This window comes from Chenopodium album, chromosome 13 (genome assembly GCF_948465745.1).
Source record: "Chenopodium album chromosome 13, dcCheAlbu1.1, whole genome shotgun sequence".
Classification (NCBI taxonomy): Eukaryota; Viridiplantae; Streptophyta; class Magnoliopsida; order Caryophyllales; family Amaranthaceae; genus Chenopodium; species Chenopodium album.
Window position 1 is genome coordinate 19,668,252 of NC_137846.1, and position 14,767 is coordinate 19,683,018.

A 14,767-nucleotide genomic window follows, 5' to 3' on the forward strand; every position below is an offset into this window, starting at 1 on the left:
AATCCTCAAAAGAAGAACACTCGTGATCACCATCTCCCTCAAACATCCAACTCCCAAGAGGAACCACATAATCTCCTCCACTACCTTCATGAACAATAGCTCCCTCAACTTCCTTAAAGCCTAGAGTCTCAAAACCATGCATGAATGGAGGTAAATTAATTTCAAAATCATCTCTCTCCCATGAAGCATCATCAATGAACTTGCTTAAAAGGCTATGCCTATTCCCTATGCACTCAACAAACACATTTGTCATAACCTCAAACGAGTCCAAATACTCATGGATAGAAGAGTCACATTCATACACTTGAAACTCATCACAATCAACAAAGGAAGAGATGTCTAGACTTAAAATTTCATCAAACTCATCATCACTCTCGACTCTCTCTCCTTCACTCTTATGCTCAACAATAGGATCCTCACACATTCTTGGTTGCTCAAAATTACCATCATCACCCTCAACACACACATTAGATTTGTAACTTTCACACATAAGCATCAAGGATGACAATTGGCTTCCTAGCTCTTCATTCCTCCTTCTTCCCTCCTCAAGACGCTCCTCACTCTCTTTCATCATCTCCAATTGACTTCTTAAACAATTAAGAGTCGACTCTTTGTTAGGCCCAAGATCATCACGAAGCTCAACATGCCTAATTTGAGTTTCCAAGGTAGCAATAAGAGATTCAAAAGAGGTAGGAGATTGAGGCTCAACGAGAGAAGAAGAAGTACAACCAAAGGTAGGATCATCATCATTAAAAACATGAGCATTTTCATCAAATAGGGGGTTGGGAGCATTTTCAAATGTATGAGATTTGTTAGCTTGAACATGCAACACATTATCATGAACAAAAGAGGAAATAGAATTGGAAGCATTTGTTCTAGGTTCAACTATGGGGTCATGTGACACATCATGGTAAATCATGCTAGCATTGAAAGAATTAACACATTGCACATCAAAAATGGAAGCACGTTTACCCTTGTTATAGACTTCCCAAGCAAACCAAACATAAAATTTCCAAGCATCTTCAATAGAAAGTGCTCTAAAATCACCATTATGCATTCCTTCAACTATATCCCTAGTTTGCTCATTCAAACCATGATAACAAATCTCACAAGCTTCCCAAAGACTACAACAATTATAGTCAAGAAATTCCTTAAGTCTATTGAAATAATCACAAAAAGACTCATCATCATGTTGAGAAAAAGATAGACATGCCATTTTTACAAAAGAAACAAAAACAAAATAAAAGAAAAGTATACAAAAAGACCTAGACTCAAGCAATCAAAAACACTCAAACATAGACACCGTTCCCCGGCAACGGCGCCATTTTGACGTGGGAAAATTAGGTCGTTGAACTAATCCTCCTAAGCCAAACAAAATTTATAAACACTCAACAAACCTAAATACAAGTATAGAGGTAAGTCAAGGGTCGAACCCAAAGGAACGGTAATGTCTAAGTGCTTTCAATTATGTGCCTAAGCTAGGTCGAAGACGAAGGGTAAAAGAGGACACTAACAACTACTAAGACAAAGAAACCAAACAAATAAAATGCTAGGGATTAGGATTCACTTATAATAGCAATGAACAATGCAAATTGGTTTAGGAAGTTGACTAAGTCAAGCAATGTGAGGGAAGATCGATTATGCAACCAAAAGAGCATATCAAGCTATTCTCCTAGAGGTCTAACTAGCGTCAACTACGATAAACTCTAGCTAGGAAACATCACAAGACACCTCAATCGTGTAAATGCAAGCCACAAATCAATGGTCCGTATCAATGTGAACTTACAATGCAATCTAGTGTGAATAACTAGGGTGATCAAGCCTAAATCAAACACACACATGCACATAATCAATTAACCAATTTAATCACATCATCAACTCCATCAAAATCCCCAATCTACATCAATCCATTACATAATATAAGCTTCACCAAATCCCTAACCAAACAACTACTCTAGCAACATCATCAATTCAACCAACAACTAAAGAAATCAACAATCAAAGAAGAACAATTACTCTAATCAAACATCAATCATCAAATCATCAAATTCTAATCAAAATCAAACAATCTAAACATGAATACTAAACAAAACAATAAATGAGATAGAGTTTAGAAATGCTCATTGATAATAGAGTAGATCTCCAATACAATTGTCACCATTGGATCTTCAATCTCTCAATCACCATTGAAATTCTTCACTTTCTCTCTCTAAAATCTACTCCTAAAACTAACCCCTAAATCTAGAGAGAGAAGCTCTCAACTAAGCTAAGAATATGATCTAATTCTATTATGAAACTTCTTACAAAAATTGGGTTCAAATAGGTATAAGAAGAGAGAGAAAATCGTCGAAATTCGATGGGAAAAGACCCACGTTGGTGCGGCCACACAACAGGGGATGTGCGACCGCACCAACATGATGTGCGGCCGCACATCCATCGTGTGCGCCCGCACATTCTGCGCGTGCGGCCGCACGCAGCTGGGTTTCTTGGAATCTTCAACTCTTCAAGCTCAAAGGGTGCACACATGATTTATGATGGTTATGGAGGACAAGGTAGGCAGTAGCTAAGGCTTAATATTGAGGGCACACACTTCCTTTGGAGGGAGCACAAGAGAAAAGCCAAGACTTGGAACTTCCACTTCTTTGCATCTTGAGCTTCCCAAACTCCATGAACTTGATCCTAAAGTTTCTTCCACCATAGTGGATCACCAAAATCACGACCCGAACCTCGTCCAATACCTACAACCACGAAAATAGAGAGCAAATAAAGAAGAAAAGGCTAGAAAACCAACGAAATGCACAAAAGCTACAAAATAAGAGAAGAAAGGTAAAACTAAGCAACAAAGCATAAAACTAAGCACTTATTAAGCAAGAAAGCAATGAAAAGAGGATAAAAAGGACCTAAATGCTCATCAAATGTGTGCCATTTATGACACACATCACATGATTGCTTTGATCTTGGTTGGGTCTATCTCTATTCCTCTAGAGCTAATGACGTATCCCAAGAGTTTCTTGAGGTGACTCCAAAAACACACTTAGATGGATTCAACCTCATGTTATATTTCCTTAGCCTCTCGAAAAACTTTCTTAAGGCTAACTGATGTCTTGGACGATCATTTGATTTTACAATCATGTCATCCACATAAACTTCAACCTCCTTGTGCATCATGTCATGGAGTAGGGCAGTCGCTGCTTGTTGGTAAGTGGCACCCGCGTTTTTCAACCCGAATGGCATTACCGCGTAACAGTAAGTACCCCAAGGTGTTATAAATGCCGTCTTCTCCATGTCTTCTTCTGCCATGAGAATCTAGTTGTACCCTGCGTATCCACCCATAAACGAGAGAAGCGCATGATTTGTTGTATTATCTACTATAATGTCGATGTGTGGTAAAGGGAAGTCGTCCTTTGGACTTGCCTTATTTAGATCTCGATAGTCGACACACATTCTTACCCTTCCATCCTTCATTGGAACTGGGACCACATTCGCGACCTATTTAGGGTATTTGGATACCCTGATAAAACCTGCAGTTATTTGTTTTTGAACTTCTTCTTCTATTTTAAGAGCCACGTCGGGTTTCATTCGACGTAACTTTTGTTTTACAGGTTTCATTCCTGGAATTAGTTGTATTGTGTGTTGAGCTATTTCTCTATTTATTCCTGGCATATCTTCATATGACAAAGCAAAAACATCGATGAATTCTTTTAGTAGATTAATTAAATCGGTTCTTTCATCTTTGTTAAGTGTTAGTCCGATTTTAACCTCTCTTTTAATGGTTGGATCTTTTGAGATATCAACCGTTTCAGTGTCTTCAATTACCGGTGTTTTATTCTCAAGTGTTTCTGTTGCTTTAATTATTTCTTTGTCGTTTTCATTGTTAGTTAAGCAATGCTCGTCATCTTAGGTTAAAGAATGACATGAGGAGTAAGAAAATGAGGACATATTATTGAATTCGGAAACCATTACATCAAATAAAGATAAGTCCATTAGGACTTGACTACTAACTATTCTAGGAGTAGGTTCTAAAATAGAAGAATTGGGGGAAGGTGCTAAAGCTAGAGATTAGAAGACTTGATAGGGGAAGACTCTGCCTCGGACTCGGACTCAGACGACTCTTCGAACATTGGTCCTTGTCCTATTGTTATAAAGATCTTTCATCCACTTGGAGTAGTCAACTTCACGGTCATTCGCCATCCTTGAGTTAATCCCTCTGCTGGAGTAATAAGCTTTGAAGGATCGAAGCTCTCACTATGTAGTACCGTTTGAATGAGCGAGGAGTTATCCTTAACATATGTTAGCTCATTCTTCTCGTGCCCAAAGAGAATTCCAATGACATTAAAGTCAAAGCATGGAGGTGATTTCTCCTTATGGATAGGAGTTGGGATATCATCTAAGAAGTTGCAATCTAAAAATATTTCGAACCCAGGTTGTCTTATTCCATTCTCGACAAAAGGTTCAGGAAATTCATGTCATGGATAATCCTCTCCTTCTTTTATAAATTTTCCATTTAGAGTAAGAGGGTAGTAATCCATTGGGATTGCTTTCTTTTGGGTACGAGCGTTCCTACGTGCATCGGTCTTTTCCTGGGCTCGCTTAAGGTCTTCTAGAGTCGGTTCTAAACCAAGTCCAAAAGTCTCCAATTTAGGGAGGCCAGGTAGTCTTATTCGTTTTGCTATCTCCTTCTTTCCAGGAGTCATTCCAGGAAAGTGTCCCTGTTTTCTGAGGATAGCATTTATTGTCAAGTTAGAGTGGAGGTCATAGCAAAGAGGGGTCTTTTCATCCTCCTCGATTTGAGACCTCTTCATTAAAGCCCCACAAATCTTCATCGTTCTCATCGTGCTCCACATTTATGATTGTATTTTCGATGGCCTTGATTCTCATTGGTGAAGCATCAATTGTAATAGGGATTCCTCCAACTATGGTCTTCACTTGTTTATAAGGGATGAAGGGACGGCCTTAAGGTCATGAAGCCAAGGGCGTCCCAACAATAAGTTGAAAGATGCTTTAATATCTACCACTTGAAAAGTAGTAGCATGTTCTATGGCTCCTGTTGTTACATTCATAGTTATTGTCCCAAGAGCTTGGCGACGAGTATTGTCATAGGATCTTATTCCCTGTGTAGATGGAGACAAGTCTTCATCCCTTATTCCTAACATTCTCGCAGTTCAAAGTGGACAGACATTAATTGCCGATCCATTGTCCACAAGAGTCATTGGGACATTCATCCTCTTGCAGATTACTATGAGATTTAAGGCCTTGTTATGTTTGTCACCTTATAGAGGTAGATCCTTGTCAGAAAAGGTGATCAAGTTGATGGGACTAGGAAGATCACTCGTGAGAAAGTTAGCCAACCCCTTAGGAGTGGTTTCAGTATCTATTCCTACTTTAGCTAGAGCATCCATTACTGCGACTCTATGCTCGTGGGATGTAGGTAGAAGTTTCCATACATTCATCTCGACCTTAGTCTTTTTTAGTTTCTTGAAAACATCGTTGTCTTCTTTGATAGGTATGGGAACTTGTTGTGTAGTGGGAATAGGTTGTGCAGTGATGGGAGGTTGCATTCTCCCAGATCTTGTGTGAACATCTATGGGTGAATCTTCTTCATCCCAAATATCGTCTACTGGATAAATTGTGGAGAGTGGGGTTTCTTCCACATCCTTGAGGTAGACGTCCTCATCATCACTTTCCCAAACTCCATTGATGCTAGCATCTTTCTCTTGTGGAATTTGGACCAACTTCTTACTATCAATCAATTTTTGAATTAAATCCTTGAATTTAAAACAATGTTCTATAGTATGTCCCCCTGATTGATGGTATGGACAATAAAACCTATCAGTCCTCTTCAATGATTCAAATGGTCTCAGTTCGAGAGGTTTGATCTTGCCACTCTCGGAGAGCATTATAAACATTTTTGCATAAGAAATCCCAATTGGAGTATATGGCCTGTTGCTCCTTTTGGGTGTTTCGACTACTTGGAGAGAAAATGGCTTTCTCTTAGTAGTCTCTATAGGTGTTGCTTCTTTATTGACATGTCTACTTTGCTCTAACTTTGCGCGTTCAAGAGCTTCGCGACACATGTCTATTACATCCCTCATTGTATTTATGAGGACCTAAACCTCTTTCCTAGTGGCAAGTTGTTGACCTGGAGCCCAATCACTCATGGCATCATAGAAGGTTTCCTCCTCTTCTTCGATAGCATGAGCTTCTTCGATTGGCTTAATAAGAGATGATGGGTTAACATGGTATTCCTTATCATAAATAGCCAAGGAGTCAGAAAGTGGTGCATTATTGATACTTGGCTCCTTGCTTGCAGAAGCAATGGTATTTTATTGCTATCAATTAAGTCTTGGATAGCTTCCCTTAGCTTCCAGCAATTCTCAGTAGGATGGCCCCTGCCTTGATGGTATTTGCAATGTGCATTGGGGTTCCAACTAGCCGTTCTCCTTTTGACTGGTGGATCTCCAAATGGTCCAATAGGAGTTATAAGACCTTTTGCATGAAGACGGTCAAATGCGGTGTCATAACTCATACCAATAGGAGTAAAGTTTCTCCTAAATGGTTTCTTTTGTACTTGATTATTCATAGCGAGGACTTCATTCAGATTAAAGGTGCTAACATTGTTTGAGTGGGTGGATTTGGAAGAAAAATGAGTGTCGCTCTTTTTTCCTTTTCAGCCACTGTTGGAGTTATTATTAGCAGTTTTTGCTTTGCAAGGTCATCTTCAATATTGATTCCAATGTGATAAACGGCCTTAAAAGTGTTCAAGTTGCTTTGGTACTTGAGATGCTTAGAGTACTTTTCTTGGAGATTCTTAATAAACATCCTCACAGACTCTTTTTCAGTAGGCACCTCAATCATCTTAGCGGAAGTTTCCCTCCATTTATTAAAGAAAGAAGTAAAACCTTTATTCTCTTTTTGCTTAATTATTTCAAGCTCTCTATGATCAATTTCAACTTGAATGTTACATTTGTATCTATCAATGAAAGCATTTACACTAGAATCCCAAGTAGAGGTTTTCTCTTTATAAAGGGAAAAGAACCATTGTTGACAAACAGTTTCAAGAGATAAAGAAAACAATGAATGGAAGACTTTCCTATCAATCCCCTTAATGTTCATTATAATTTCATTAATAAACTGATTAATTAGACTCGTCGTGAAGACTCGAGCAAAAGACTGGATTGTCGCCGGAGCAACAGAACTGTCGCCATACGCTGAAGCCCATTGCCAGACGACAAGGTTGTTGCCTTGCGCTAAACTCCAGCGTGCAGCGCCACAGTCCATACCTTTGCGCCATTGCTGGAACATCGGTCTGGGATTGTTTCTAGTATTTTACTCTATAGGGACAAGCCTAAAGTCGTACTAAGTCAGGTTTGATCAATTTATTTAGACCTCAATTACTCATATTAATTAATTATTAATTAAGAAAAGTCCTTTAGTCATTAATTAGTTTATTTAGACTCATTCACAAGTCAAACAAACGGTTAATGTAAACACATATAGGTTATGCACAAGCAAAGAATGCACAAGTAGCCAAGTAAGCACAATATGATGCAATGAGTTTGTAACCTAACCATGGCTCTAGTTCTCTAAAGTTCAAGGATATGGGTTAGTCAAAGAGGTTCCATGGTTATGAGTCCAGATGAATCGCACGGAAGCCTTACCTTTGGAAGGGTTGGCACGTATGGATGGGACCCCGCAAGTTAAACTTGCTTCCACGGTTTGGTGGATTCACAAACTCGGATATACCCGTCGTTGCCAGGAGCATTTGATTGGGTAGATGGAGCGTGAATCCCCAGAGGGTTATGACCATATGTAGAACACATATGGGTTCAGAAAAGAGGGAAAAACTCAATTAGGAAGTAAAACCGAGCAAACAGTACTAGAACTGGTCAATATAAGAAGGTAGATTTCTAGATCGGTATTGGAAGAACTTAGCGTGAGATAACCGTGCCCATCGCCAGACGATGACACTGTTTTCTCAGTGCTAGTTCCTACATGCCTCAGCAGCTTTCTATTCTTAGGATTTTCCAGTTTTTCACAGCGTTATTTCGATTCTAGTTGTGAAAGATATTTCCCAAATTTCCTACGCGTAAAAATCCTATGTTTTTGACGCATTACGGATGGTCTTTCTAATGCAGACCTTTTTTATGCATGTGTCAATAATGTCAATCAAAATTACACATGCACATGAAATACTTAGAACTTTTCGAGTCTCATCCGCTCATTGTAAATCATTGTCGAAATAAATTTCAGGATTTAAAATAGAAATCCTCCCCCAGTGGAGTTGCCAAAAACTGTAGGGAATATTTCAAGCATCCCAAACTTGAACCCCACTGTGATCATACACTTAAGCATGGTGGCGTCCAAAGGGAAGGAAACGAGAGCAAAAGAGTCGCCAACAAGTTTTAGGAACTTGTAAACCGTTCACAGGGTGAAGGTTACACCCCTTCACGATCCATGAGATCGCTAACTCCATAGGTCTGGAACCATGACTGGATATTCGGGGATAAGGATACGAATTCAATCTAAAAGAGAAAGAACCCGCCCTATAAAATAGGCCTCTACTTTATTCTGCTCGTATTCATGTGCGCTTTCTGACTAACCTGCAATCATTATATTAACCCTAAACCTGTTTATCTATGTTGGTTGAATATTAATGCACAAATAAATCTTTTATTGGCGATCACTTGAATTAAAATCATATTAGCCTAAATCAAATTATTAATTATCTTATTAGACGTGATTTCAAGTACAAATTCCCTTTAAACCTGCATAAAAGGCGTGATCAAGCAACAACAACAATATATATCAAGCAACATAATATTAATTATAGTTATAACAATCATAACAACCATCATAACAATTTTAATAAAGCTTAATAATGATAGCAAGATCCTAGGCATGATACTAACAAGATTAATAACGAATCCTAGCATGTTACTAAACAATAAAGATCAAAGCTTTAGTGCTAACGTGATACTAACATGATATAAGAAAGAATAGGAAGCACCCTAAACATGATACTAACAAGATTAATAACGAATTCTAGCATCTCACTAAACAATAAAGATCAAAGCTTTAGTCCTAACGTGATACTAACATGATATAAGAAAGAATAGGAAGCACCCTAAACATGATATTAGAAAGCAATAAAAACATCATAACATGATACTAGGAAGCAATAAAAACATCCTAACATGTTACTAGGAATTAATAAAATCTAAACATGCTTTCTACAAGAATAAGAAGTAAGCTAATTACTTTGATGCCTCGTACCTCTTTCTAATAACAAAATACACACGTTAGTAAACTTCAATAAAATAATAAATCAAATAATTAAATCAAAGAAGTAAAGAGTTTAGAAACTGGATTTAGGGTCCAAACCCTCAGAAAGTATCAACCTTTCACGTCTAGGGCGAAGGAAACTTTGAACTTGGCTAGGTGTGTCTAGAACTAATGAGTGCGGTATGGTGTATTTTGAAAAGGCTAGTTTAGAAAGCTAGAGAGAGAAAGAATAAGCTATATTGCTCAAGAGAGAAAGAGAGAATTAGAGAATTTTGGGTGATTGAAAATGGAGGTCCAAGGACCCTATTTATAGAAAAATAGTCCGAAAACCGATAGAAAAGAGATCAAGTTCCATTCGGAATAAAAGACCTCCTGTCGACAGACGACAAGAGTCAGCGCAAGACGACAGGCATTAGCGCCAGGCGACATACATTAGCGCCAGGCGACAGCCTTGTTGTCTCACGCTGATTACGAGTTTAAACGCGCTTTGTACGCTGAATCCTCTCCTTAATATGATTAAGCAGCAAATTCCGTGTTTATCAAATTATAATCGAATTTTCATAAAACACTTATTTTATTCCAAATAAAACTAATTATCAATCCTAATTCCATTAGCATTTAAGAGAACCTTCTAGATTATTCTAGAAGACTAAAGTCAATCCTAATAACTTTAGGAATGATAATTAATAATAGGCCCTCCCCTAGATCATTGGGTCGCATATAAAAACCAATTTGGGCCCAATTCAGTATTTTGGCCATGACTTCCTCATTATTCATCAGAATTGGGCTTATAATATATCATTGGAAAGCTCTTTTTGAGCCCAATCCAACTACACTATTATTGGACCCTTATCATAGACCAAACTAAATTGGACTGGACATTTTCATAAATAGAGCATATTTTCGAAAACAGAAAGAAGGATTTTAATAAAAAACAACCGCATCACTAGACTTTTCACACTTTCACTTCGTTCGATAATCATACGACGTGAAAAGTATTCATCACTGGGTTTGGTTTTAGGGAGACACATTTGGGTGTCTATAGTAACTTTTTCTAATCTCTCATTCTCTCTCTACTTTCTTTCTCTAGAGAGTACATTCACTGACTTGAGAGTTGGAGGGGCGTTCTCGGGTTAACCTCTTGGGAAGATTAAATTACCCTATCTTTCTTGCTGTCGTAGCTCTCATTGCAAGTTGGAGCTCGAGTACGTTTGGACATTGAAATTTATTTAAAAATCTTGATACCTAAAATACCTTACACACCGAGAAGAATTCTACTTTGTTTGAATGTGTTTGACTTTCATTTGATTTAATTCGCTTCGTTGAATGCACTTGACTTTCATTAGATTCAAACAGATTTGTTTGATTGTTTTTGACTTTCATTTGATTCAAAAAGATTTGTTTGAATGTGTTTGACTTTCATTTGATTCAAAAAGCTTTGTTTAAATGTGTTTGACTTTCATTTGATTCAATTAGCTTCGTTGAATGCATTTGACTTTCATTCGACTCAAAAAGCTTTGTTTGAATGTGTTTGACTTTCATTTGATTCAAAAAGCTTTGTTTGAATGTGTTTGACTTTCATTTGATTCAATTAGCTTCGTTGAATGCATTTGACTTTCATTTAACTCAAAAAGCTTTGTTTGAATTTGTTTGACTTTCATTTGATTCAATTAGCTTTGTTTGAATGTGTTTGGCTTTCATTTGATTCAAAAAGGTTTCTTTGAATGTGTTTGCATTCATTTGATTTAAAAAGCTTTGTTTGAATGTGTTGGACTTTCATTTGATTCAATTAGTTTCGTTGAATGCATATGACTTTCATTCGATTAAAAGCTTTGTTTGAATGCATTTGACTTTCATTTGATTCAAAAGGCTTTGTTTCAATGTGTTTGACTTTCATTTGATTCAAAAAGGTTTGTTTGAATGTGTTTAACTTTCATTTGATTCAATTAGCTTTGTTTGAATGTGTTTGACTTTCATTTGATACAATTAGTTTTGTTGAATGCATTTGACTTTCATTCGATTCAAAAAGCTTTGTTTGAATGTGTTTGACTTTCATTAAAATCAAAAAACTTTGTTTGAATGTGTTTGACTTTCATTTGATTCAATTAGCTTCGTCGAATGCATTTGAATTTCATTCGATTCAAAAAGCTTTGTTTGAATGTGTTTGACTTTCATTTTATTCAAAAAGCATTGTTTGAATGTGTTTAACTTTCATTTGATTTAATTAGCTTCGTTGAATGCATTTGACTTTCATTCGATTCAAAAAGCTTTCTTTGAATGTGTTTGACTTTCGTTTGATTTAGAAAGGTTTGTTTGAATGTTTTTTACTTTCATTTGATTCAATTAGCTTCGTTGTATGCATTTGACTTTCATTTGATTCAAAAAGCTTTGTTTGAATGAGTTTGACTTTCATTTGATTCAAAAAGCTTTGTTTGAATGTGATTGACTTTCATTTGATTCAATTAGCTTTATTTGAATGTGTTTGACTTTCATTTGATTCAATTAGGTTTTTTTGAATGCATTTGACTTTCATTCGATTCAAAAATCTTTGTTTGAATGTGTTTGACTTTCATTAGATTCAAAAAGCTTTGTTGACTGGTTAAAACCGCAAAGACACAAAAAGACTAGCCTAACCTAAAAACAAATAGAAACAAGGTCCAAGTAACTAAGTCCGGTCATAATTAGGCTTAAGCCCGTGCTTAAGACCTAATAATGATAGATTTAAAGGCGCCTAAGTTAAATTTAATGCTGCCGCAGGAAAAGCCGTGCGCATCTCAATAAGTCGCGCTGGTCTGGCGCGCGCAATTAATTCAGTTGCGCGCGACACCCAGCGCAACTGCTAGTAATGCGCTCGCGTAAGATACAGAATTTCATAAAAATATAAAATTGAATCTTACCATAATGTCGCGCGCAAGACATCTAGTTGCGCTGCCCATAGCAGCGCAAGTAAATCACTTGCGCTGGGATGCCGCGCGCAACTCATCTAGATGCGCGTGACACCTGCTGCGGCAGAATGTTCAAAACCCTAATAGCACCCATTCCCTATAAATAGAGGCTTAATCCGAGGCTTAAAACAAACAGAAATTAACCTAAAAATCTGGCAGAAATCTTGTGAATTTGTGTGCTACCAAACCCTCTTGTCCTAAACACTCACCCCTTTGATATTTTATTACTACAGTGGAGGTTCCCGAACAAGAAGGAGTCCATAAGTATTGTAAACGGAGATCTAGCAAAGAGAAGTGGTAAAATCCCGAGCACTTAGATAAATCATCTTTATTTTCTTGTTTAAAGGAACTTTTAATCAATTAATTAGTGTTGTTTGATCACTGTAAAAGGCTTTCTTAATTAATCTATTCCACATAGTATCTTGCGTTAAATAAAATTAGAATTGAATAATTACTTGTTGGTTGATCACTTAAGCCAAGGCGAATCTTGTTTACTTTTGTTCCTTTCATGAATTTGAATTAAAAAAAAGAATAACGATTTTGCGATGTAATTCCTACGTGATTGATACGTGTAAATAAAATCAACTAACTTAGTTTTTAGGTATCACGTTGCATATATTGTTTGGTGATGAAATTGTGAAAAAGGAAGAGCTAGTAGAGGCCGTACTAGGGCTAGGATAGCAATTCCCCTCTAAAGGGAACGTTATCTTAGTACCCTCGCTCCCGAACTCATATCTGGTTTATGTAGACCAATTTGGGCATGGGTAAACTTACGATTTGTGCTAATTATCCCATGAACTCCACATGGGAGAAAGGCATGAACGAGGTTTATGAGTTTTCCTAAAACTCATTGGCGACTCCTACTTGTTTCTTACAAAAAAGCGTAATGATAGAATCAATTCTAATTCAAGGTCCCCCAAACAGTCAAGAATTCAAATCCTAATACACCCTAACAAGTGTAAAGTCCTAGGCTTTCAAAGGGCCATGGGCATCTAAGGAGAAGGATCCCCTACGATGGGAACACCCTCCTTATAGTGGCGACTCCACTCAGGATTTAGAGGTTACAAGATTTGTTCTTAGTTATGGTCCAAGGTTTCCAACACTAGGTTGCCTATGGGTTGTAACGGGAATTAACTTGGATAATCTCTAGTTAGAGAGCGAGATTTGAACGCATAATATCTTCCTTTTTCACAAAAGTAAAAACCAAACAAGCAACATTGCATCATGCATAATCATAGCGCACTTTAACCTTTGGGGATTGGCTCATTGATTAGGGGTTGCCAACACTAGGCTTCTATCCCGAAATCAATAACAATCACCCCACCCATATCGCCAACAAGATGTTGGGAGGGCGATGTCATAAGTCAACACGTTGAGTGATTGATTTGCGCATCGTTTCTTAATATTGGTACCTTTGGACACCCAATCCTTTGACCTTAGAATCGCATTGTGTGAATCTTGGCTTATGGTATGCTTATATGATTACATGACTATGTGCAACATGTTAGGGTAGCTTTTTCTTTTTTTTTTAGTTTGGTTTAGGTTCCTAGTTACGAAGTTGTCTCTTCGTAATTTTAAGTCATATTCGAAGGGTAACATAAAAGAAAAATCATAAAAAAAATTGAGAAATACAAAAAAAAAAAAAAAAAAAAAAAAAAAAAAAAAAAAAACGCTTGAATTTTAAAAAAAAAAATCTTACGAGCAGGTATCGCGCGCAACTCATTGAGTTGCGCGACCACGACCAGCGCAATTGATTCGGATGCGTGCGCCAGCCACGCGCAACCTAGTTATTTGTGCGCGCCTACTGTTACGAGTCATTTTGATTTTTTTTTTTAAAAAAACAAATTGGCTCGTTTAAACAATATCTTCGTTAAAGAATTGTCGTTAAAGAATTGTTTAAAGGTGATGTTATCCGTTCGAGTATATCTTGCGTTCTTTCCTCTTCTTTTGTCTCCTAAACAAGCGTATCGATTTACTTATCATTTCGTACTTTTTTTAGGGCCGGTTTTCAAGCTTGGGAACGAAGACTCCCAGGCACTCGCATTCTACGTTTACCATCAAACAATCCACCCCTTTCAAACCACCTTCCCTCGACAAGTAGTTCTAGTCCAACAACAATGTCGACCATTGAAGAACTTCAAGAAGAGATTCTTCATTTGAGTGAAGAAAAGGCTCAAGAAGCCGAGGAGAGAAGAATTAAGAAACTCGAAAAGGCTGAAAAGAAAAATGCTGAAACTTTATCCTTGCAACAAAATATGAAACAATTGTCCATCAAAGAAAAGTCGTTGGAGAAGCTAGTTCTTCGTTCTACAATGGGGAACAAGTACTTCGACGCAGAAAAGTTTTCTCCTCCCGCAGGACTTGCTTTACCGGAAAAGTTCGTAGCTACGGACTTGCCAATATTTAAGGTGACCAATAATCCACAAAACCATTTAATGTGTTTTACTGGCACCATGGCATTAAAGGGAGTTGATCCTAAGCTTTATGCTTTGACTTTCCCTTTATCTCTAGACCCAACCGCGAGAGAGTGGTACTATGGG